The sequence below is a fragment of the Bombina bombina genome, chromosome 2 (assembly GCF_027579735.1).
Source record: "Bombina bombina isolate aBomBom1 chromosome 2, aBomBom1.pri, whole genome shotgun sequence".
NCBI classification, from domain to species: domain Eukaryota; kingdom Metazoa; phylum Chordata; class Amphibia; order Anura; family Bombinatoridae; genus Bombina; species Bombina bombina.
The window spans coordinates 1,387,975,427-1,388,002,987 of NC_069500.1; the positions used below are offsets into that span (position 1 = coordinate 1,387,975,427).

At 40.2% G+C, this 27,561-nt stretch overlaps 1 protein-coding gene across 4 annotated transcripts in view; it reads left to right on the forward strand.

Moving 5' to 3' along the window:
• The window catches only part of LOC128650397 (kyphoscoliosis peptidase-like), a 155,120-nt gene that overhangs the window by 3,362 nt on the left and 124,197 nt on the right, over positions 1–27,561 (forward strand). The window contains exon 1 of one of the 4 annotated variants that reach the window (XM_053704319.1): positions 21,342–21,529. The exons of 2 other annotated variants lie outside the window; for them this stretch is intronic. The gene's annotated coding sequence lies outside the window, so the exon portion shown is untranslated. Of the gene's footprint in view, positions 1–21,341; positions 21,530–27,561 lie in introns of those variants that run through there. One more of the 4 variants, XM_053704318.1, reaches the window with a different exon arrangement.

Below are 27,561 nucleotides of genomic sequence, written 5' to 3' on the forward strand. Positions count from 1 at the left end.
GTGTGTGTGAGATTGCGTGTGTGTTTATGAGATTGTGTGTGTGTGTCTGTGCGTGTGTGTATTTATGAGATTGTGTGTGTGTGTATGTAGGGCATTGTGTGTGTATGTATGAGATTGTGTGTGTGTGTATGAGATTGTGTGTGTGTATTAGATTGTGTGTTTGTGTATATATGTAGGGGATTGTGTATGTATGAGATTAAATGTGTGTGAGAGATTGATTATGTGAGTGAGATTGATTGTTTGTGTATGTGTGTGAGATCGTGTGTGTATGAGATTGTGTGTGTGTATGTACGTAGGCGATTGTGTGTGTATGAGATTGTGTGTGTGAATGTAGGGGATTTTGTGTGTATGTATGAGATTTTGCATGTATGAGATTAATTGTGTGTGTGAGATTGATTGATTGTTTGTGTATGTATGAGATTGTGTATTTATGAGATTGATTATGTGCATGAGATTGTGTGTGTATGTATGAGGTTGTGTATTTATGAGATTAATTGTGTGTGCGAGATTGATTGTTTGTGTGTGTATGTGTGAGATTGATTGTGAGTGTGTATGTATGAGATTGTATATGTATGAGTGTGTGTGTTTGTGTGCGTGTGTATTTCTGCAATTTTAAGAAATACATTACAAGCATATAAAAGCACACTGTTTTAAAAATGTATTAACATCTATTGCGTGTGTGTGTGTGTGGGGGGGGACTCATCTTGAACGTTTCACCAAAGGAGAGTCTCACTGTCTTGAACTTTGAAAATGTTTCAATGTACTTCTGTTATGAATTAACAAGGATAATCTACAATCTGACGAATACAACATTATACAGGTTCAAGCTTTATAATGATGTGATATTTTAAATCCCTTTGCTGCCAGACAGGGCTCTGGCAACCAAGTGGTTAAATGCACACCCATAACCTCACTAGACATGGAATAGCTATAAGCTATTAAATATTCCTTTGGTTGGAGCTAAACACAATGGTAGTTTTTTTTCTTCTGATCACTGAATTCCAGAATACATTGTAATCTTTTGTCTCTGTTCTCCGGCCAAGAACCATTAATAAAGGGATCAATTGCGCACTAAAGTTAACATAACCTTTACCAGTAACGCATCAGCTTGTTAGCCTCGCTGTCAGCAGGTACATTTCCCTGCTCATGAGATGCAGCAGCTGGCTTCATAAAAATACACTGCTCATAAACTATACACTGCAGAAAAAATAATGGTAGTGAGTATTGTGAATAAAAAATAAGCCTCAGTAAAATGCCAAGACTACATACTGTTTTCTAGGTGACTGGGGACTTGATGATCAAAAGGTTGCCACTTTTTTTTTTTTGTAGAACTTATATTGTAATGTAGGATTCACCTACACCTAAAGAACTTGCAAAGTTAGATAAACATCTCTCAAGGTAAAGTTTGTGTTTATAAAATTATTTGAGGGACCTTGTCGTACTGACAAGACTTCTTAGATAATCTCGACTGAGCAGAGAGCGTTATATCATCAGGCCCTAGGTGAGAAAAGATTTAGATACAATACCAACAAATATAGGGCTAGATTATGAGTGTAGTTTGCGTTTGCCTTTGAGCGTTAAAACCACTAGAATTATTATTTTTTTCACTTGGAGATTTGCACTCGTATTATGAGTTGAAAGTAAAAGGTTTGCGCTCTCACGTTGACAAAGATACGGTAACAAAATAGACTGAGAAGTCGCAAAAGAAAAATCAAATTCCACCATAGACTTCAATGAAGCCGAAAAAGTTGGAAAAAAAATGAATACCTACAAGTGGCGCAAACAGGATACTGGTTATTTAAATAGCACACTATAAGAAGATAATATTGCATATTTCATAGTCCAATGTTCTGCACATAGTGGAATATCTTATATTCATTTTTTTAAAAGATATTTAAATATATATCTGATGGATATTTGCACAAATATATACAGTATCTATCTATCTATCTATCTATCTATCTATACATACACACACATTATTAAATATAGGTATAGATATATACAGATACATATATATTTATATATACAGTATATATATATATATATATATATATATATATATATATATATATGTGTGTGTGTTCCCCTGTTTGCAGAACATTGGAATGTGAGATATTTACATTAAATACACAGTATAAAACTTTATCAAATATGAATATTGCTTAAATATATGTGTGTGTGAGCTTTCATGTCTTCATCTGTTTGACTGCAAAGGGCTCCAATGCACTTATATATGTGTTTATATATGTATTAATATGTAAATACATATACACACATATAAATACATAAATACATATGTACACACACACACACACACACACATATATATATAGTACATACAGTATATTTAGACATGTATATCTATGTATCTTAATGTTAAAGCCCTTTGCAGCCTTTTTTTCTAACACCTGAGACCTCGTATCTTTGAGTCATAACTTTTTATTGCAATATTTGAATAATTTTTATTAGATTGTATTAATATGAGTGTAACTACTTTTAAATGTATTTTTGATGTGTTTTGTGACAGTTAACCAGAGCTCTGAAGTTGCGGTAATTATTGTAGCATAAATCGCGATTGTGATCATGCATTCGCATTTAATTTCAACAAGCTGAACAACTTGCGCGCAAACTGCCAAAAAAAACCTGATATCGCTTGTGTGCAAACAATAGCGCTCCACCAGTAATCTAGCCCATATTGTTTACTTTTAATCTTTATGTATGTTATACAGCAGGCAGACAGGCAGGCATATGGCACTGCCAACGTGAATGGTACATAACACCTACACATCCTACAAATTCTGAATACATTACAGCCTGTTATGAGGACAGTGGGGGGGGGGGATATGTTGAGCATTAAATTACAGTAAAAGCAGGCAAAATAAATAATAAATGTGCATTTCTGGGAAATTGTATTTAGAGTTCAATGTACTTTACACCCTGGTTAATTAAGAGAGGTTACCCTTCACTTGTATTTCTATCTGGAAATTTATGTTGTATGTTTATTCAACTATTATGCTTATGATCTAGGTATGAAATACTATCCTACAACAGACTGCACAAGAAAACAGTTATAAACCAGGGGTGCCCAACCCAATCACAGGGGCAAATACCTTTTATTGAACTTCACCTTTACCTCCAACACTGCCCCTCTGCCTCTGACCATATGCAACACACAACAATCCTCCTTTCTACTTACTGACCCTTCATGTTCCCCTTTGAGGATCCATTGAATATGCATAACTGTCATTTACATAAAAAGCAATATAGAATGTGTTCAATTCGTCCACAGATAAAAACACAAACCCATTGTGGAAACAAGGAGCTCCCTGAGGTAGACAAAATGATAGGATAAGTAGGATTGGGTACCTATAAGGTCAGTGAATTATAGCTCCCCCGGTGACCAAGATACACCCACCACCCATTATCATACAGATAATAAAAACCTGACCCATTAGTGTGTCCTTAGGACTGGAACTCAAGGACACTAAAGAGTGTTCCAGGAATATGTAACCTACAGCGATTTCCAAATGATTTGTGGTCATGTACAGGGCAGAGTGTGCTTATGGTATTTGTAACTAAGGAAATATTATCATACTGATCTGTCCACACTGAACATCCATAGATATATATATATAATCTTACTGTGCTATTTTAGTCTCAGTAGCAAGCACAACGTCTAGTGTATATATAAATGAATAAGAACAATAACTTAACAAGGATATGTTACAGACATACTTCTGCCAAGGGCAACAAAATCTAAATTAAAGGGACAGTCTAGTCAAAATTTAACTTGCATGATTCAGATAGGGCATGCAATTTTAAACAACTTTCCAATTTACTTTTAATCATCAAATTTGCTTTGTTCCCTTGGTGGTATTTTTGAAAAGCTAAACCTACCTAGGCTCAAACTGGTTTCTAAAACGTTGAAAACTGCCTCTTAGTTCAGAGCATTTTGACAGTTTTTCACAGTTAGACCGTACTAGTTCATGTGTGTCATATAGATAAACACCGTGCTCACTCCCGTGGAGTTATTTAGGAGTCGGCACTGATTGGCTTAACTGCATGTCAGTCAAATCCACTGAGATAAGGGGGCAGTCTGCAAAGGCTTAGATAAAAGGTAATCACAGAGGTAAAAAATATATTAATACTGTCACTGTGCATGATTCAGACAGAGGGGGCTAGTTATCAAGCCGTCTACTTTTCTGGCTTCGCCGGCCCAATACGTCCGCCTAAGCTCGCCTACCTTCGCCGCCGCGGACCTTGAATACGTTCGCCTAAGTTATCAAATAAAGCTGTCAAAAAGCCGCGGGGCGATGAGCAGCGGACTGTGACAGTTATCACTCATCCGATCTCGCTGCCCTTCGGCTTTTTCCCAGCTTTATTGCTAGCCTGTCACTAAGCACTCACACTAAACTGCACTGTTCTGCCCCCTATACCGGCGCCCCCGGAGCCCCCCGCAACTAAATAAAGTTACTAACCCCTAAACCGCCGCTCCTAGACCCCGCCGCAACTCTTATAAATGTATTAACCCCTAAACCGCCGCTCCTAGACCCTGCCGCAACTCTTATAAATGTATTAACCCCTAAACCGCCGCTCCTAGACCCTGCCGCAACTCTTATAAATGTATTAACCCCTAAACCGCCGCTCCCGGACACCGCTGCCACCTACATTATACCTAGTAACCCCTATCCTGCCCCCCCTATACCGTCGCCCTCTATTATAAAATTATTAACCCCTATCCTGCTGATCCCGCACCTCTCCGCAACTAAATAGTTTAACCCCTAAACCGCCGCTCCATGAACCCGCCGCAACCTATAATAAATTTATTAACCCCTATCCTGCCCCCCACTACGCCGCCGCCACTGTAATAAAATGATTAACCCCTAAACCTAAGTCTAACCCTAACCATAACGCCCCCCTAACTTAAATATTAATTAAATAAATCTAAATAAATTAACTCTTATTAACTAAATGAATCCTATTTAAAACTAAATACTTACCTTTAAAATAAACCCTAATATAGCTACAATATAAATAATAATTATATTCTAGCTATCTTAGGATTTATTTTTATTTTACAGGTACCTTTCAATTTATTTTAACCATGTACAATAACTATTAAATAGTTATTAACTATTTAATAGCTTACCTAGCTAAAATAAAGAGAAATGTACCTGTGAAATAAATCCTAACCTAAGTTACAATTACACCTAACACTACACTATACTTTAATAAATTATTCCTATTTAAAAATAAATACTTACCTGTAAAATAAACCCTAAGATAGCTACAATGTAATTAATAATTATATTATAGCTATCTTAGGATTTATATTTATTTTACAGGTTACTTTGTATTTATTTTAGCTAGTTAGAATAGTTATTAAATAGTTATTAACTATTTAATAACTACCTAGCTAAAAGAAATACAAAATTACCTGTAAAATAAATCCTAACTTAAGTTACAATTAAACCTAATACTACACTATCATTAAATTAACTAAATAAACTACCTACAAAGAACTACAATGAAATACAATTACATAAACTAACTAAAGTACAAAAAATAAAAAAAGCTAAGTTACAAAAAATAAAAAATTAAGTTACAAACATGTTAAAAATATTACAACAATTTTAAGCTACTTACACCTAATCTAAGCCCCCTAATAAAATAACAAACCCCCCCAAAATAAAAAAAATCCCTACCCTATTCTAAATTACATAGATTTCAAAGCTCTTTTACCTTACCAGCCCTTAAAAGGGCCATTTGTGGGGGCATGCCCCAAAAAGTTCAGCTCTTTTGCCTGTAAAATAAAAATACAACCCCCCCCCCCAACATTAAAACCCACCACCCACATACCCCTAATCTAACCCAAACCCCCCTTACAAAAACCTAACACTAATCCCCTGAAGATCATCCTACCTTGAGTCGTCTTCACTCAGCCGAGCCACCGATGGAACTGAAGAGGACATCCGGAGCGGAAGAAGTTAATCCTCCAAGCGGCGCTGAAGAAATCTTCCATCCGATGAAGTCATCATCCAGGCGGCGCTGAAGAAGTCTTCGATCCGGCCGATGTCATCTTCAAAGAGGCGCTGAAGAGGTCTTCTATCCGGGCGAAGTCATCTTCCAAGCCGGGTCTTGAATCTTCCTTCCGCCGACGCGGAACCACCTTCTTCACCGACGAACTACGACGAATGACGGCTCCTTTAAGGGACGTCATCCAAGATGGCGTCCCCTCAATTCCGATTGGCTGATAGGATTCTATCAGCCAATCGGAATTAAGGTAGGAAAATCTGATTGGCTGATGGAATCAGCCAATCAGATTGAGCTCGCATTCTATTGGCTGTTCCGATCAGCCAATAGAATGCGAGCTCAATCTGATTGGCTGATTGGATCAGCCAATCGGATTGAACTTGAATCTGATTGGCTGATTCCATCAGCCAATCAGATTTTCCTACCTTAATTCCGATTGGCTGATAGAATCCTATCAGCCAATCGGAATTGAGGGGACGCCATCTTGGATGACGTCCCTTAAAGGAGCCGTCATTCGTCGTAGTCCGTCGGTGAAGAAGGTGGTTCCGCGTCGGCGGAAGGAAGATTCAAGACCCGGCTTGGAAGATGACTTCGCCTGGATAGAAGACCTCTTCAGCGCCTCTTTGAAGATGACATCGGCCGGATCGAAGACTTCTTCAGCGCCGCCTGGATGATGACTTCATCGGATGGAAGATTTCTTCAGCGCCGCTTGGAGGATTAACTTCTTCCGCTCCGGATGTCCTCTTCAGTTCCATCGGTGGCTCGGCTGAGTGAAGACGACTCAAGGTAGGATGATCTTCAGGGGATTAGTGTTAGGTTTTTGTAAGGGGGGTTTGGGTTAGATTAGGGGTATGTGGGTGGTGGGTTTTAATGTTGGGGGGGGTTGTATTTTTATTTTACAGGCAAAAGAGCTGAACTTTTTGGGGCATGCCCCCACAAATGGCCCTTTTAAGGGCTGGTAAGGTAAAAGAGCTTTGAAATCTATGTAATTTAGAATAGGGTAGGGATTTTTTTATTTTGGGGGGGTTTGTTATTTTATTAGGGGGCTTAGATTAGGTGTAAGTAGCTTAAAATTGTTGTAATATTTTTAACATGTTTGTAACTTAATTTTTTATTTTTTGTAACTTAGCTTTTTTTATTTTTTGTACTTTAGTTAGTTTATGTAATTGTATTTCATTGTAGTTCTTTGTAGGTAGTTTATTTAGTTAATTTAATGATAGTGTAGTATTAGGTTTAATTGTAACTTAAGTTAGGATTTATTTTACAGGTAATTTTGTATTTCTTTTAGCTAGGTAGTTATTAAATAGTTAATAACTATTTAATAACTATTCTAACTAGCTAAAATAAATACAAAGTAACCTGTAAAATAAATATAAATCCTAAGATAGCTATAATATAATTATTAATTACATTGTAGCTATCTTAGGGTTTATTTTACAGGTAAGTATTTATTTTTAAATAGGAATAATTTATTAAAGTATAGTGTAGTGTTAGGTGTAATTGTAACTTAGGTTAGGATTTATTTCACAGGTACATTTCTCTTTATTTTAGCTAGGTAAGCTATTAAATAGTTAATAACTATTTAATAGCTATTGTACCTGGTTAAAATAAATTGAAAGGTACCTGTAAAATAAAAATAAATCCTAAGATAGCTAGAATATAATTATTATTTATATTGTAGCTATATTAGGGTTTATTTTAAAGGTAAGTATTTAGTTTTAAATAGGATTCATTTAGTTAATAAGAGTTAATTTATTTAGATTTATTTAATTAATATTTAAGTTAGGGGGGCGTTATGGTTAGGGTTAGACTTAGGTTTAGGGGTTAATCATTTTATTACAGTGGCGGCGGCGTAGTGGGGGGTAGGATAGGGGTTAATAAATTTATTATAGGTTGCGGCGGGTTCATGGAGCGGCGGTTTAGGGGTTAAACTATTTATTTAGTTGCGGAGAGGTGCGGGATCAGCAGGATAGGGGTTAATAATTTTATAATAGAGGGTGACGGTATAGGGGGGGCAGGATAGGGGTTACTAGGTATAATGTAGGTGGCAGCGGTGTCCGGGAGCGGCGGTTTAGGGGTTAATACATTTATAAGAGTTGCGGCAGGGTCTAGGAGCGGCGGTTTAGGGGTTAATACATTTATAAGAGTTGCGGCAGGGTCTAGGAGCGGCGGTTTAGGGGTTAATACATTTATAAGAGTTGCGGCGGGGTCTAGGAGCGGCGGTTTAGGGGTTAGTAACTTTATTTAGTTGCGGGGGGCTCCGGGGGCGCCGGTATAGGGGGCAGAACAGTGCTGTTTAGTGTGAGTGCTTAGTGACAGGCTAGCAATAAAGCTGGGAAAAAGCCGAAGGGCAGCGAGATCGGATGAGTGATAACTGTCACAGTCCGCATGCTTATCGCCCCGCGGCTTTTTGACAGCTTTATTTGATAACTTAGGCGAACGTATTCAAGGTCCGCGGCGGCGAAGGTAGGCGAGCTTAGGCGGACGTATTGGGCCGGCGAAGCCAGAAAAGTAGACGGCTTGATAACTAGCCCCCCTGGAGTGACGTAAGAATCGATCTGTGTCGGACTGAGTCCGGCGGATCGAAGCTGACGTCACAAAATTCTACTTTTGCCGGTCTCGAGCCTTTGATAACTAAGGCGTATCAGCCTCGCCACAAATACGCTGCGGAATACGCAGCGTATTTGAGGTTGACGGCTTGATAACTACCCCCCAGAATATGCAGTTAAAAAAAAAGTTCACCAGCTCTTACTGTGCATGCGCAAGAGATCACAATACATACACTTGAGTTTCTGACTGGCTGATGACCAGCCGACTAGAAAACATCACTTGAACATCTTTATTTAAAAAGGAAGATATGTACCTCAAAATGTTCTAAACTTACCTCAGCAAGCTACAGTTTTTACTGTGATCTCATAGGATTTGACCATAATCTTCTGAGAGTGACTGCCTGCACATGCCAGATGCACTCTCCCTTGTGAGTCCTGGGATTCACATCTTGATTGGCTGCTTAAAGCAACTTTACAAAAGGATAGAGCTACTGATGCAAATTTGAGGTAAAATATCTTCCTTTTTAACATAGAGATGTTCAGGTGATATTTTCTAGTCTGTTTTTTACAGTTATGCTGCATCACTTTCAAAGTATTCAAAATGTGGCTATCTATCCCTTTAACGGTCCTTTGATGAATTTTACGTAGTTTACAGTTCTTAAATCATTTTAAATCTGTTTCTATCTTCATATACAACAAATTATATTTGTTCTGTTTTGTTTGAACTTTATGGGGTATATTTATGTAAGTGTGAGCGGACATGATACGATGTAGCGTATCATGTCCGCTGCACATCAATAAATGCCAACAGCATACACTGTCGGGATTTATCATTGCACCAGCATTTCTGGTCGGATCAGGTCCCCCAGACCTTGATAAATAGAGGCCCAAGTGTGTTTGTCCGAAGCTGTCATGTGCAGTAGAGTCTACCTGATCTGCTGCGGCACAGTGATGGTGGGCGAAAGTGGGCTTGACCAGGTGTGAGCGGGCGTGGCAGGGCATGGAGAGAGAGGGGAAGTAGATAGAAAGAGAGGGGGAGAGAGCTAAAGAGAGAGGAGAGAGCAAAAAAGAGGGGTGAGAGAACAAAATAGAGGGGAAAGAGCAAAAGAGAGGAGAAAGAGCAAAATAGAGGGACGAGAGAGGGGGAGAGAGAGAGCAAAAGAGAGGGGAGAGAGAAAATAAGAGGGGGGGGAAGAGAGAGAGCAAAAGAGAGGGGAAGAGAGAGAGCAAAAGAAGAGAGGGGGAGAGAGAGCAATAGAGAGGGGCAGAGAGAGGAAAAGAGTGGGGAGAGGGGGGAGAGAGAGCAAAAGAGAGGGATGGAGAGAGAGAGCAAAAGAAAGGGCAGAGTAACAAAGCAAAAGAGAGGGGGAGAGAAAGAACGCAAAAAGAGAGGGGAAGAGAGAGAGCGCAAAAGAGAGGGGGAGAGAGAGAGCGCAAAAGAGAGGGGGAGAGAGAGAGCGCAAAAGAGAGGGGGAGAGAGAGAGCGCAAAAGAGAGGGGGGAGAGAGAGCAAAAGAGAGGGGGGAGAAAGAGTGCAAAGGCGAGGGGAGAGAGAGAGAGAGCGCAAAAGAGAGGGGAGAGAGAGAGCGCAGAAGACAGGGGAGAGAGGGAGCACAAAAGAGAGGGTGGGAGAGAGCGCAAAAGAGAAGGGAGAGAGAGAGCACAAAAGAGAGGGGAGAGAGAGCGCAGAAGACTGGGAGAGAGAGCGCAAAAGAGAGGGGAGAGAGAGAGCACAGAAGACGGGGAGAGAGCACAAAAGAGAGAGGGGTGAGATAGAGCGCAAAAGAGAGGGCGAGAGAGCGCAAAAGAGAGGGGGAGAGAGAGCAAAAGAGAGGGGGAGAGAGAGAGAGCAAAAGAGAGGGGGAGAGAGGAAAAGAGAGGGGGAGAGAGCAAAAGAGAGGGGGAGAGAGCAAAAGAGAGGGGGTAGAGAGAGCAAAAGAGAGTTGGAGCGAGATAGTGCAAAAGATAGGGGGAGAGAGAGGGGGAGAGAAAGAGCACAAAAGAGAGGGGGAGAGAGAGTGCACAAAAGTGAGGGGGAGAGAGTGCAAAAGAGGGGGGAGAGAGAGCGCAAAAGAGAGGGGAGAGAGAGCGCAAAAGAGAGGGGAGAGAGAGAGCGCAGAAGACAGGGGGAGAGAGAGAGCACAAAAGAGAGGGGGGGAGAGAGCACAAAAGAGAGGGGGGGAGAGAGCGCAAAAGAGAGAGGGGAGAGAGAGAGCGCAGAAGACAGGGGGAGAGAGAGAGAGCACAAAAGAGAGGGGGGGAGAGAGAGAGCACAAAAGAGAGGGGAGAGAGAGCGCAAAAGAGAGGGGAGAGAGAGAGCGCAAAAGAGAGGGGGAGAGAGAGAGCACAAAAGAGAGGGGGGGAAAGAGAGCACAAAAGAGAGGGGGGGAGAGAGCGCAAAAGAGAGAGAGGGGAGAGAGAGAGTGCAAAAGAGAGGGGAGAGAGAGAGCACAAAAGAGAGGGGAGAGAGAACACAGAAGACAGGGGGAGAGAGAGAGCGCAAAAGAGAGAGGGGAGAGAGAGAGCACAAAAGAGAGAGGGGAGAGAGCGCAAAAGAGAGGGGGAGATAGAGAGCGCAAAAGAGAGGAGGGAGAGAGAAAGAGAGATGGGGAGAGAGAGAGCAAAAGAGAGGTGGAGCGAGAGAGCGCAAAATAGAGGTGGAGCGAGAGAGCACAAAAGAGAGGGGGAGAGAGCACAAGAGAGAGGGGGAAGAGAGAGAGCGCAAAAGAGGGGGGAGAGAGAGCACAAAAGAGAGGGGGGAGAGAGAGCGCAAAAAAGAGGGGGAGAGAGAGAGCGCAAAAGAGAGGGGGAGAGAGAGAGCGCAAAAGAGAGGGGAGAGAGAGAGCGCAAAAGAGAGGGGAGAGAGAGCGCAAAAAAGAGGGGGAGAGAGAGAGCGCAAAAGAGAGGGGGAGAGAGAGAGCGCAAAAGAGAGGGGAGAGAGAGAGCGCAAAAGAGAGGGGGAGAGAGAGAGCGCAAAAGAGAGGGGGGAGAGAGAGCAAAAGAGAGGGGGGAGAGGGAGCAAAAGGGAGGGGAGAGAGATCAAAAGAGAGGGGAGAGAGAGTCAAAAGAGAGGGGAGAGAGAGCAAAAGAGAGGGGGAGAGAGAGAGCAAAAGAGAGGGGTAGAGAGAGCAAAAGAGAGGTGGAGCGAGAGAGCGCAAGGGGTGGGACCGATGTACTGCAAAAAATGGCCCGTGTGAACGTGCTTTAGGACTAGTATTATATATATTAGCTATTAGAGATGTGCATTAAAAAAAAATATATATATTTTTAAGGGAAACATGATTCAGACAGATTGTACGATTAAAAAAACATTTAACTTTCAAGTTTAGTTCTATTATCAAATGTTCTCTGTTATCTTGGAATCCTTTGTTGAAACATACTCCCTTTCTATGATAGCATACTCAGGTAGACTCAGAATTGTGCATGTGTCCTGAGCACTTTGTGCAGCAGTGTTTGCAAATATTTTTGGAAAATGTTTTACATATATAGCTCTTTATGTGCACAGTCAGAAAGAAAAAGAAACATTTGATAACATATGTAAATTATCTTTCATTTTGACTTTCATAACATCTAAATGAAATTAAGTTAAAGCAATACTGCACACTTTCCTCCTCTTTATTTTCCCTTGCTCAAGTATATTAAAGGGACATTGAACCCAATTTTTTTCTTTCGAGATTCAGATAGACCATGCAACTTTAAGCAATTATCTAATTTACTCCTATTATCAAATTTTCTTCATTCTCTTGCTATCAATCGGCTAGATTATGAGTTTTGCGTTAGAGGCTATGCGGTGCTAACGAGCAGTTTTCCCTCACCGCTCACTTTCCTACAGCGCTGGTATTATGAGTTTTTACAAACCCGTCGTTAAAAGACAAGAAGTGAGCGTTGAGCAAAATTTAACTCATTACCGCACTCCAATACCAGCGCTGCTTAAGTCAGCGTTGAGCTGGTCGTACGTGCTCGTGCACAATTTCCCCATAGGAATCAATGGGGAGAGCCGACTGAGAAAAAGTCTAACACCTGCAAAAAAGCAGCGTAAAGCTCCTTAATGCAGCCCCATTGATTCCTATGGGGAAATAAAAGTTATGTTTACACCTAACACCCTAACATGAACCCCAAGTCTAAACACCCCTAATCTTACACTTATTAACCCCTAATCTGCCGCCCCCGACATCGCCAACACCTACATTATTCTTATTAACCCCTTATCTGCCGATCCGGACACCGCCGCCACCCACATTATACTTATGAACCCCTAATCTGCTGCCCCCAACATCGCTGCCACCTACATTATATTTATTAACCCCTAATCTGCCACCCCCAATGTCGCCGCCACCTACCTACACTTATTAACCCCTAATCTGCCACCCTCAACGTCGCCGCCACTATAATAAACATATTAACCCCTAAACCGCCGCACTCCCGCCTCACAAACATTAGTTAAATATTATTAACCCCTAATCTGCTGTCACTAACATCAACGCCACCTACCTACATTTATTAACCCCTAATCTGCCGCCCCCAACGTCGCCGCCACTATACTAAATATATTAACCCCTAAACCTAAGTCTAACCCTAACCCTAACACCCCCTAACTTAAATATAATTTAAATAAATCTAAAGAAAATTACTATCATTAACTACATTATTCCTATTTAAAACTAAATACTTATCTATAAAATAAACCCTAAGCTAGCTACAATATAACTAATAGTTACATTGTAGCTAGTTTAGGACTTATTTTTATTTTACAGGCAAGTTTGTATTTATTTTAACTAGGTAGAATAGTTACTAAATAGTTATTAACTATTTAATAACTACCTAGCTAAAATAAATACAAACTTACCTGTAAAATAAAATCGAACCTAAATTACACTAACACCTAACACTACACTATAATTAAATAAATTAACTAAATTAACAACAATTAAATCAATTAAATTAAATTAGCTAAAGTACAAAAAACAAACACTAAATTACAGAAAATAATAAACAAATTACAGATATTTAAAGTAATTACACCTAATCTAAGAGCCCTGTCAAAATAAAAAAAAGCCCCCCCAAAATAAAAAAAACCCCTAGCCTAAACTAAACTACCAATGCCCTTAAAAGGGCCTTTTGCGGGGCATTGCCCCAAAGTGATCAGCTTTTTTACCTGTAAAAAAAAAAAATACAAACACCCCCTCAACAGTAAAACCCACCACCCACACAAACAACCCCCCAAATAAAATACTATCTAAAAAAACCTAAGCTCCCCATTGCCCTGAAAAGGGCATTTGGATGGGCATTGCCCTTAAAAGGGCAGTTAGCTCTTTTGCAAGCCCAAACCCTAACCTAAAAATAAAACCCACCCAATACACCCTTAAAAAACCTAACACTAACCCCCTGAAGATCGGATTCTATCAGCCAATCGGAATTAAGGTAGAAAAAATCCTATTGGCTGATGCAATCAGCCAAAAGGATTGAAGTTCAATCCTATTGGCTGATCCAATCATCCAATAGGATTGAGCTCGCATTCTATTGGCTGTTCCAATCAGCCAATAGAGGGCGGCAGATTAGGGGTTAATAAGTGTAGGTAGGTTGCGGCGACATTGGGGGCAGCAGATTAGGGGTTAATAAATATAATGTAGGTGTCGGCGATGTTGGGGGCAGCAGATTAGGGGTTCATAAATATAATGTAGGTGGCGGCGGTGTTCGGAGCGGCAGATTAGGGGTTAAAAATATTATTATAGTGTTTGCGATGCGGGAGGGCCTCGGTTTAGGGGTTAATAGGTAGTTTATGGGTGTTAGTGTACTTTTTAGCACTTTAGTTATGAGTTTTATGTTACGGCGTTGTACCATAAAACTCTTAACTACTGACTTTAGAATGCGTTACGGATCTTGACAGGGTAGGGTGTACCACTTACTTTTTGGCCTCCCAGGACAGACTCGTAATACCGGCGCTATGGAAGTCCCATAGAAAAAAGACTTTACAAAATTTACGTAAGTCGTTTTGCGGTAAGGCCAAAGAAGTGTGCGGTGACCCTAAACCTTCAAGACTCGTAATAGCAGCGGTAGTGAAAAAGCTGAGTTAGGACCTGTTAACGCTGCTTTTTACCTTAACGCACAACTCGTAATCTAGCCGTTTATTTGTAAAGAATGCATCTAAGCTAAGGAGACAGTCAATTTTTGGTTTTGAACTCTGGACAACACTTGTTTATTGGTGGGTGAATTTATCCACCAATCAGCAAGAACAACCCAGGTTGTTCACCAAAAATGGGCCGGCATCTAAACTTACATTCTTGCTTTTCAAATAAAGAAACCAAGAGAAAGAAGAAAATGTGATAATAGGAGTAAATTAGAAAGTTGCTTAAAATTGCATGGTCTATCTGAATCACGAAAGAAACAATTTGGGTTCAGCGTCCGTTTAAATTGTTAACAAATAGCTCCTTTATTTTGATATATATATATATATATATATATATATATATATATATATATATATATATATATATATATATATGTAAACATACACATACATACATACAAAGGCCATATATAAAGAGAGAGGAAGTAAGATAAAGGAGGGCTTTGTGTATAAAGGGATATACAATAAGCAGGTCTATGCTTCCTGTAGGGTCAGCCCATTTAAATGTGCCTGTTCTTGAGAACAGTGGGTTGAGGTTTCAATGAACAAAAACATACTTTTCAAATAAAAAATAAGACTAAAGGAACAATTTTACATGAACATAATACTCTGTAAGCATTAAGGGGAAATACTTTTAAAGTACAGTGTCCCTATAAACTATTTATAGTGTTTCATTGCTAGTTTTTATCTCCAGTGTTTCAGCAATACAAGATGATCTGCATTAATCAGCGTTCACAGGAAGAACAAAGTTATCAAGAGCTGCACATCAGACACCTACACTGGCAAGCTGCCATATGACAAAAATAGGATAAACGGTCAGCAAATATCTGTCCATTCTCCACAGAGCAGGGCCCCTGAGAGACAGCTATGGTCACCTGTGTCTGTTGTGAACCTGCTGACAAACTGGGATAAGTAATAATGCAAATATATGATACAGTATCCTGCTGCTGGTAACAAATAGCTACCCTTTAGTTTATTCCCCTTGGGTACCAGGAAAAGCTGCAGCGTATTGCAGTTCCTTTACATTGTAACTCATCACATTCATAAAAATAAACTAGAAAGTGAAGCTTAGCAGAGCTACAAAGTATTGTTTTGTGTGCATTGTAATATGCTATATGGGTCACTATTATACATGGTGGCTATGTAGCTATAACTGTTCAATACATCAAGCTTCTGCACTCACGTGCATTGTACATCATGCTTATACACTCACATGCATTGTACATCATGCTTATACACTCATATGCATTGTACATCATGCTTATACACTCATATGCATTGTACATCATGCTTATACACTCACATGCATTGTACATCATGCTTATACACACACATGCATTGTACATCATGCTTATACAGTCACATGCATTGTACACCATGCTTATACACTCACATGCATTGTACATAAAGCTTATACAGTCACATGCATTGTACATAAAGCTTATACAGTCACATGCATTGTACATCATGCTTATACACTCACATGCATTGTACATCATGCTTATACACTCACATGCATTGTACATCATGCTTATACACTCACATGCATTGTACATCATGCTTATACAGTCACATGCATTGTACACCATGCTTATACACTCACATGCATTGTACATCATGCTTATACACTCACATGCATTGTACATCATGCTTATACACTCACATGCATTGTACATCATGCTTATACACTCACATGCATTGTACATCATGCTTATACACTCACATGCATTGTACATCATGCTTATACACTCACATGCATTGTACATAAAGCTTATACACTCACATGCATTGTACATCATGCTTATACACTCACATGCATTGTACATAAAGTTTATACACTCACATGCATTGTACATCACGCTTATACACTCACATGCATTGTACATCATGCTTATACACTCACATGCATTGTACATCATGCTTATACACTCACATGCATTGTACATAAAGCTTATACACTTACATGCATTGTACATCATGCGTATACACTCACATGCATTGTACATCATGCTTATACACTCACATGCATTGTACATAAAGCTTATACACTCACATGCATTGTACATCATGCTTATACACTCACATGCATTGTACATCATGCTTATACACTCACATGCATTGTACATAAAGCTTATACACTCACATGCATTGTACATCATGCTTATACACTCACATGCATTGTACATCATGCTTATACACTAACATGCATTGTACATCATGCTTATACACTCACATGCATTGTACATCATGCTTATACACTCACATGCATTGTACATCATGCTTATACACTCACATGCATTGTACATCATGCTTATACACTCACATGCATTGTACATCATGCTTATACACTCACATACATTGTACATAAAGCTTATACACTCACATGCAATGTACATCATGCTTATACACTCACATGCATTGTACATAAAGCTTATACACTCACATGCATTGTACATCATGCTTATACACTCACATGCATTGTACATCATGCTTATACACTCACATGCATTGTACATAAATCTTATGCACTCACATGCATTGTACATAAAGCTTATACACTCACATGCATTGTACATCATGCTTATACACTCACATGCATTGTACATAAAGCTTATACACTCACATGCATTGTACATCATGCTTATACACTCACATGCATTGTACATAAAGCTTATACACTCACATGCATTGTACATCATGCTTATACACTCACATGCATTGTACATCATGATTATATACTCACATGCATTGTACATAAAGCTTATACACTCACATGCATTGTACAGAAAGCTTATACACTCACATGCATTGTACAGAAAGCTTATACACTCACATGCATTGTACATCATGCTTATACGCTCACCTCCATTGTACATCATGCTTATACACTCACATGCATTGTATATCATGCTTATACACTCACATGCATTGTACATCATGTTTATACACTCACATGCATTGTACATAAAGCTTATACATTCACATGCATTGTACATCATGCTTATACACTCACATGCATTGTACATCATGCTTATACACTCACATACATTGTACATAAAGCTTATACACTCACATGCAATGTACATCATGCTTATACACTCACATTCATTTTACATAAAGCTTATACACTCAAATGCATTGTACATCATGCTTATACACTCACATACATTGTACATCATGCTTATACACTCACATGCATTGTACATAAAGCTTATACACTCACATGCATTGTACATCATGCTTATACACTCACATGCATTGTACATAAAGCTTATACACTCACATGCATTGTACATCATGCTTATACACTCACATGCATTGTACATCATGCTTATATACTCACATGCATTGTACATAAAGCTTATACACTCACATGCATTGTACAGAAAGCTTATACACTCACATGCATTGTACAGAAAGCTTATACACTCAAATGCATTGTACATCATGCTTATACGCTCACCTCCATTGTACATCATGCTTATACACTCACATGCATTATATATCATGCTTATACACTCACATGCATTGTACATCATGTTTATACACTCACATGCATTGTACATAAAGCTTATACATTCACATGCATTGTACATCATGCTTATACACTCACATGCATTGTACATCATGCTTATACACTCACATGCACTGTACATCATGTTTATACACTCACATTCATTTTACATAAAGCTTATACACTCACATGCATTGTACATCATCCTTATACACTCACATACATTGTACATCATGCTTATACACTCACATGCATTGTACATCATGCTTATACACTCACATGCATTGCACATCATGCTTATACACTCACATGCATTGTACATAAAGCTTATACACTCACATGCATTGTACATAAAGCTTATACACTCACATGCATTGTACATCATGCTTATACACTCACATGCATTGCACATCATGCTTATACACTCGCATGCATTGTACATAAAGTTTATACACTCACATGCATTGTACATCATGCTTATACACTCACATGCATTGTACATCATGCTTATACACTCACATGCATTGTACATAAAGCTTATACACTCACATGCATTGTACATCATGCTTATACACTCACATGCATTGTACATCATGCTTATACACTCACATGCATTGTACATAAAGCTTATACACTCACATGCATTGTACATAAAGCTTATACACTCACATGCATTGTACATCATGCTTATACGCACACGTGCATTGTACATCATGTTTATACACTCACATGCATTGTACATCATGCTTATACACTCACATGCATTGTACAGCATGCTTATACACTCACATGCATTGTACATCAAGCTTATACACTCACATGCATTGTACATAAAGCTTATACACTCACATGCATTGTACATCAAGCTTATACACTCACATGCATTGTACATCATGCTTATACTCTCACATGCATTGTACATCATGCTTATACACTCACATGCATTGTACATCATGCTTATACACTCACATGCATTGTACATCATGCTTATACACTCACATGCATTGTACATAAAGCTTATACACTAACATGCATTGTACATCATGCTTATACACTCACATGCATTGTACATCATGTTTATACACTCACATGCATTGTACATAAAGCTTATACACTCACATGCATTGTACATCATGCTTATACACTCACATGCATTGTACATCATGCTTATACACTCACATGCATTGTACATCATGCTTATATACTCACATGCATTGTACATAAAGCTTATACACTCACATGCATTGTACATCATGCATATACACTCACATGCATTGTGGTACATCATGCTTATACACTCACATGCATTGTACATCATGCTTATACACTCACATGCATTGTACATCATGCTTATATACTCACATACATTGTACATAAAGCTTATACACTCACATGCATTGTACATAAAGCTTATACACTCACATGCGTTGTACATACAGCTTATACACTCACATGCATTGTACAGAAAGCTTATACACTCACATGCATTGTACATCATGCTTATATGCTCACCTGAATTGTACATCATGCTTATACACTCACATGCATTGTACATCATGCTTATACACTCACAGGCATTGTACATCATGCTTATACACTCACAGGCATTGTACATCATGCTTATACACTCACATGCATTGTACATCATGTTTATGCACTCACATGCATTGTACATAAAGCTTATACACTCACATGCATTGTACATAAAGCTTATACACTCACATGCATTGTACATCATGTTTATACACTCACATGCATTGTACATAAAGCTTATACACTCACATGCATTGTACATAAAGCTTATACACTCACATGCATTGTACATCATGCTTATACACTCACATGCATTGTACATAAAGTTTATACACTCACATGCATTGTACATCATGCTTATACACTCACATGCATTGTACATCATGCTTATACACTCACATGCATTGTACATAAAGCTTATACACTCACATGCATTGTACATCATGCTTATACACTCACATGCATTGTACAGCATGCTTATACACTCACATGCATTGTACATAAAGCTTATACACTCACATGCATTGTACATCAAGCTTATACACTCACATGCATTGTACATAAAGCTTATACACTCACATGCATTGTACATCAAGCTTATACACTCACATGCATTGTACATCATGCTTATACTCTCACATGCATTGTACATCATGCTTATACACTCACATGCATTGTACATCATGCTTATACACTCACATGCATTGTACATCATGCTTATACACTCACATGCATTGTACATAAAGCTTATACACTAACATGCATTGTACATCATGCTTATACACTCACATGCATTGTACTTAAATCTTATACACTCACATGCATTGTACATCAAGCATATACACTCACATGCATTGTAGGTAGGTGGCGGCGATGTTAGGGACGGCAGATTAGGGGTTAATAATCTTTAACTAATGTTTGCGATGCGGGAGTGCGGCAGAGAAGTGTAGTTAGTTTGCTTTGACATTGGGGAAGGCAGATTAGGGGTTAATAAATATAATGTAGGTGTTGGCGGCATCAGATTAGGGGTTCATAAGTATAATGTAGGTGGCGGCGGTGTCCGGAGCGGCAGATTAGGGGTTAATAATATAATGTAGGTTGCGGGGATTTCGGGGAAGGCAGATTAGGGTTAATAAGTGTAAGATTAGGGGTGTTTAGACTCGGGTTCATGTTAGGGTGTTAGGTGTAAACATACATTTTATTTCCCCATAGGAATCAATGGGGCTGCGTTAAGGAGTTTTACGCTGCTTTTTTGCAGGTGTAAGACTTTTTTTCAGCAGGCGATCCCTGTTGATTCCTATAGGGAAATCGCGCACGAGCAAGTTACACCAGCTCACCGCTAACGTAAGCAGCGCTGGTATTGGAGTGCGGTAATGAGCTAAATTTTGCTCCTCGCTCACTTCTTGTCTGGTTTGTAAAAACCTGTAATACCAGCGCTGTCTGTAAGTGAGCGGTGAGCATAAACTGCTTGTTAGCTCCGCATAGCCTCTAACGCAAAACTCGTAATCTAGGGGTGTGTGTTTCTCAGTCAAAGTGAGTGTCTCTGTTTGAGCCTCTCTCTTTTCTATCAGTGTGTGGGTATTTTATCAAAGATATAACTCCTCCTTCTTTAATCATTCCAACAGAATATTGGACACCCTTATCGAAGCTTGTATTCTGATTGGCCCTACGAAACTGAACATTTCATTGGCTCTTTGAGAATGCATATGGTTATTTGATACTACAATCCCCTTTGGTTGCAATTCTCGCATAAAGCACCAGAGGGCAGCAGGTAACTAGAAATGCAGTTTCATTATCAATACTGCTATCAGTTTAATATCTAACTTTTAAAGTGTTGATTAAATACACTTTAATTTCCAGTATCAGCAAATAATATGTCCAATACGTGTGGGACCATATAATACTATTTAATCTGAGTATTTTCATACTAAAATGAGCTATTCCACTTATAATATTTTAAAAGATGCATTTTAAAGTTACATCTTTATGAAAAGGACTCGAGGACTACAACATTTTCAGCATTGACCAAATTAATATTTTAGTTTATAATTTCCATCTTAATATCACATACATACCTTGTGAGTGGCAGTCTGATGTAATTTCCTATAGCTACAGTATATTTACATTTGATTTTTATCCCATATTAATATAAATATTTAATATCTGTGTTTATTATTTTAACATTTAGTGTATACGTGTCAAGGTTTTTCCCCTGTTGTGTTTGCCATGTGCTGCTGGCAGCCATTTTGGGAAGGGTCTAGCTCCACTCTAGACCGGAAACATGTGACCTCCACCCAAAGCTTTTTTTTTTTTTTTAAACTTTAATGTAACAAACAACCTATAGACAATCATTCTGAAAACGAAACATTTTGCAGCTTTCTTGTTCTTCTTATTGTGCACTCACAGTGGTTACCTTATAAATTACAATCAGCAAAAACCACTGTGAGTGCACATTAAGAAGAACAAGAAAGCTGCAAAATGTTTCGTTTTCAGAATGATTGTCTATAGGTTGTTTGTTACATTAAAGTTGATTAAAAAAAAAAAAAGCTTTGAGTGTAGGTCACATGTTTCCTGTCTAGAGTCAGCGGAGGTCACATGTTTCCTGTCTAGAGTCAGTGGAGGTCACATGTTTCCTGTCTAGAGTGGAGCTCCAGTCTGCAGCTAGACTACTTTGGCCATTTTACTCACCTCTCTTCCTGACTACGGTGCATTGTGGGGGATGCTGCTCATTTCCTGCACTTCCTTTTATGGCCAGACTGGTGTGCATCATCCATGTGAGACAGGATGCAGTCTCAGAATTGTGATGTCATCACTTATTATTTAAAGGGCCTCTGTTCAGTATGCTTTGCCTTTGCGTTGTCTCAGACCTGTTTGTGAGAGTTCCTGTGCATTACCTGGCAGCCTGACGTCCTTCCTGGTTCCTGATCCCTGGCTTGTTCCTGACTCTGCTGTTTTCCTTGTTCCTGATTCTGGCTCGTCTGACTATTCGCTTTGGCTCCTGTCTCGGCTCGTCTGACTACCAGCTCTGGTTTTGACTCCTGGCTTGTTATTTGACTTGTGGACTTTTTATTATTTTTTGCTATTAATAAAGGTGTGATTATTTTTGCACTTCTTGTCTCAGTCTGATTCCTGGCACCCTGACATTATGCAAAGGCCATGAATCCTGATGGTGCTAATTATCCACCTTTACCTGCCATCATTTCCAGGATGGATGTACAGGATCACCACTTGGATCAATTTGCACTAGCCCTGCAAACCCTGCTGACTCGCACTGCACATATGGAGGCAATCCTATTCAGTGCAGAGGGTTTTTTAACCAGGTGGGCATTTACTTTGAGATGTTACCTCAGGCGTTTCCCTCTGACAGAGCTAAGGTGGGATTTCTCATCTCGTTACTCTCTGACACAGCTCTTGCCTGGGCTAATCCCTTGCGGGAGACTAATAAACCTGTGATTTCAAATTACCCTGAATTTGTGGCCTCCTTTCGAAGGGTATTTGATGTTCCGACTCGCTCCTCCTCTGCGGCTAAACGACTCATGTCCATTCAGCAAGGTACAAGATCTGTTGCTCAGTATGCTATTGAGTTCCATACGCTTGCAGCAGAGGTAGGTTGGAACAATGAAGCCCTTGATGCCGCCTTCTTTCATGGGCTCTCTGATGCGATTAAAGACGAAGTTGCTGCCAGAGATTTACCAGAGGATCTCGAGGCATTGGTGTCTTTTTTGATCCTATTTGACATCAGACTCAGAGAGAGGCCCTCTTTCAAGGAGTGCTTGCGGAAGCCTCCTGTTCCGTTGTCTCCTACGTGTTCGTTCCCACCCATGCCTCCCTATTCTCCCATGCCTCCTGGTCGCCAATCACCAGGTACTGCTGAGCCGATGCAGTTGGGATTCACGCGTCTCTCCGCGGCGGAGAGGGCCTTTAGGAGGAGGGAGGGGCTCTGCCTCTATTGTGGGTTACACGGCCCCCTTTTGAAGTCTTGTCCTACACGGCCGGTAAACACTCACACCTAAGGTCCTGTCGGGGGCAGACCTTGGGTGGTTTATCCTCATCCCCGGAACCGATTAAGGAGAAACCCTTGGTCACAGTTGTCCTTTCCTGGGTGGACTCCTCCATAGTCACTCAGGCTCTTGTTGACTCCGGTGCTGTGGGCTATTTCATTGACAGTGCTTTTGTATCAAAGCACTCCATTCCTGTTTTGCCTCGGTCCATTCCGCTTGCTATTGAGGCCATTGATGGCAGGCCCCTTCAGCCTGCACTCGTTACTCACGAAACTGCTCCATTGTCCATGGCTGTTGGGGCTCTCCATTTTGAAACCCTCCAATTCCAGGTGATAAACTCTCCATATTTTCCAGTTGTTCTGGGTTATCCCTGGCTCCAAAAGCACAATCCCAGTCTCGACTGGCGCAGGTCCGAAATTTTGTCATGGTCACCGCAATGTATTTCCACTTGCCTTCGGAAACCAGTTAAGGTTTTGTGCACTTCTTCGGTATCTCAATTGCCAGAGCAGTACCGAGAGTTCCTAGACGCATTTTACAAGGTGCGTGCCGGTACGTTGCCTCTTCACCGGTCTTACGATTGTGCCATAGACCTACAACCCGGAGTCATTCCTCCTCGGGGCCGGATGTACCCTCTGTCTGTTGCAGAGAATTGTGCTATGGAGGAGTATGTTGCCAATGCTCTGTCGCGGGGGATCATCTGCAAATCCTGCTCTTCTGCAGGGGCTGGCTTCTTCTTTGTGAAGAAAAAGGGTGGCGAGTTAAGACCATGTATCGACTATAGGGGTCTTAATCGTCTTACCATTAAGAATGCTTACCCTATTCCGCTAATTACGAAACTCTTTGACCGCCTCAAGGGAGCTACGGTCTTTACTAAACTTGATTTGAGAGGAGCGTACAATCTCGTTAGGATCAAGGAGGGTCACAAATGGAAAACATCATTTAATACCAGGAGTGGGCATTATGAGTATCTTGTAATGCCCTTTGGCCTATGTAATGCTCCTGCTGTTTTTCAGGAATTTATTAATGATGTCCTACGAGATATGTTGCAACAGTGTGTTGTGGTGTACTTAGACAACATCCTCATACACTCACCCACACTTGAGGCTCATCGTTCTGATGTTACACGGGTTCTTCAGAGACTACGTGAGAATGGCCTGTTTTGTAAACTCGAGAAATGTGAGTTCCATCAGACTCAAGTAACCTTCCTAGCTTATGTTATCTCCATTGCAGGGTTCTCCATGGATCCTGAGAAATTATCTACAGTTCTGCAGTGGCCTCACCCAGTTGGTCTTCGGTCTATTCAACGTTTTTTGGGGTTCGCCAATTACTATAGAAAGTTTATTAAAACTATTCTTCCTTGGTCAAACCTATCACAGACATGACCCGTAAAGAGAATGATCCACTCCATTGGTCACCAACTGCCATTAAGGCCTTTGATAGTCTTAAGACTGCTTTTGCTGCTGCTCCAGTTCTGGCTCATCCTAACCCTGTCCTGCCTTTCGTTCTTGAGGTCGATACGTCTGAGACTGGAGTAGGTGCCCTCTTGTCTCAACGTCCTACGCCTGACCGTTCCTTGCATCCGTGTGGTTTCTTCTCTAAGAAATTGTCTCCAGCAGAGTGCAATTATGAAATTGGCGACAGGGAATTACTGGCCATAATTTTGGCACTCAAGGAATGGAGGCATCTTCTCGAGGGTACTAGCGTGCCAGTGCTCATTCTTACTGACCACAAGAATTTAACTTATCTATCTGAAGCAAAACGTTTGTCGTCCCGACAGGCCAGGTGGGCGCTATTTTTGTCTTGGTTTAATTATATGGTCTCCTACCTGCCTGGTAGTAAGAATGTTAGGGCTGATGCCCTCTCTCGACAATTTTCGGCTCTGTCCAAGGAGGAATCTGACACCTGTTATACCTCCTGACCATATTTTGGCTACCATACATACTAATTTGACTTCTCCCTTGGGGGAGGAGATCCTGGCTGCACAAAATAAGACTCCTCGACGTCTTCCTGTGACTCTTCTTCAACCTATTGCTAATGGTGAGCGTCCTTGGACACATCTTTCCATGGACTTCATTGTCGAGCTCCCTGTTTCCAATGGCAATACTGTTATCCTTATGGTGGTTGACCGTTTTTCTAAAATGTCACATTGCATTCCCTTGATGAAGCTGCCTACCGCTCAGGAGCTTGCTTCAATTTTTGCCCGGGAGGTCTTCCGTTTACATGGGTTACCCAAGGAGATAGTGTCGGACCAGGGTAGCCAGTTTGTCTCCAGATTTTTACGTTCCTTTTGTGCTCAAATGGGGATCCAGCTTTCCTTCTCCTTGGCATATCAGTCAAAAGTTCCAGGGAGCGCTCAGACACAGCACTCGAAGCGGCAAAGGTTTCCAGGAACCCTGCAGTGGCCTTCACGTAGAGAGTCACACCCCCTCCAATACGTCGTGATTACGTCACAACTTCACCCGACTGGTGCGAAGACAGGAACGTTCCACCTGCGCTCCAAATTCAAACAGAGACAATGGTAGTCAGCGCACCCAGGTAGGTAAAGGAATACGAAGTAAATAGTATTTGATCCAACTCCTTTATTTGTGATAAATCACATTACAAGTGTAAAGGCAGGTATATAGGCATCAAAAATAATACGGCTGGCAGCTCTGGTCAGGAAAAAACAACAATGGTCAGACGCGTTTCCTAGTGCATTGAGCACATTGTCAGCATTAGCTCCTCAGTGACCATAACGTGCACCCATAATTCCTTGGCATATCACCCTCAATCCAATGGGGCTGCGGAACGGTCTAATCAAGCTCTGGAACAGTTCCTCCGTTGCTATGTCTCAGATCACCACAATAATTGGTCTGAACTGTTACCTTGGGCAGAGTTTGCTCGTAATAGTGCTATTAATCCTTCCTCCAAGTTATCCCCGTTCATGGTGAATTATGGGTTTCAACCATCCTTGTTGCCCGATTTATTCATGTCTCAGGGTATTCCGGCTTTGGAGGAGCATCTCCGGCAACTCCGTTCCACATGGGTGCAGATTCAGGATTGCCTTCATCATTCTATGCAGCGCCAAAAGTTCCAGGCTGATCGTAGGCGTCTGCCCGCATCTTCCTACCATGTTGGTGAGAGAGTTTGGCTGTCCTTCCTGCAACTTGAACCTCTGTGTGCCTTCCAATAAATTGGCTCACCTTTATGTTGGTCCTTTTCGAAAACTCCGACAGGTTAATCTTTTGAAGACAAAAAATTGCAACAGCACTACACTAGTATGTGGGAGATGCTATTATCAAAATTGGATTTATTTCCTTAGCTTATGTGTTATGAGTGCTTATGCATGGATTAATTAGAAGAACAGGATCAACAAGAGGTTGAAAAAGTATGCATTTCTTTAGCACTTCATTCTCCCCTTGAGAATTTATATATAGAACACCTTTAGTAGGATGAAGTGGTGATTTGAATTAAAATTTAACCTTTATTGGTTTTATTAAAAAAAACAGAACACACAACATAAAGAGTTAAAAACACAAAAAGTAAGGGCCCATAGAACGAGTATATCAAATTACTCAGTGCAGTTAACAGTATTATAAATTCAAAAGTGTGATCACTTGGCAGTGTACTTAATAAGGAGATGGAATATATTGAAATCTCCTAAGAGAAGATAAATAGATACAATATGAGTAAGTTTTGCTGAGTATAAAAACTAACTCAGCAATCGGTTAGGTACTCAGATGTTTATCAGATAGGTTTTTCTTAAGTCTATAAAATTGTTCAACTTAAGAAAAATGTGCTCAGATGGATGAGCAATTATTTA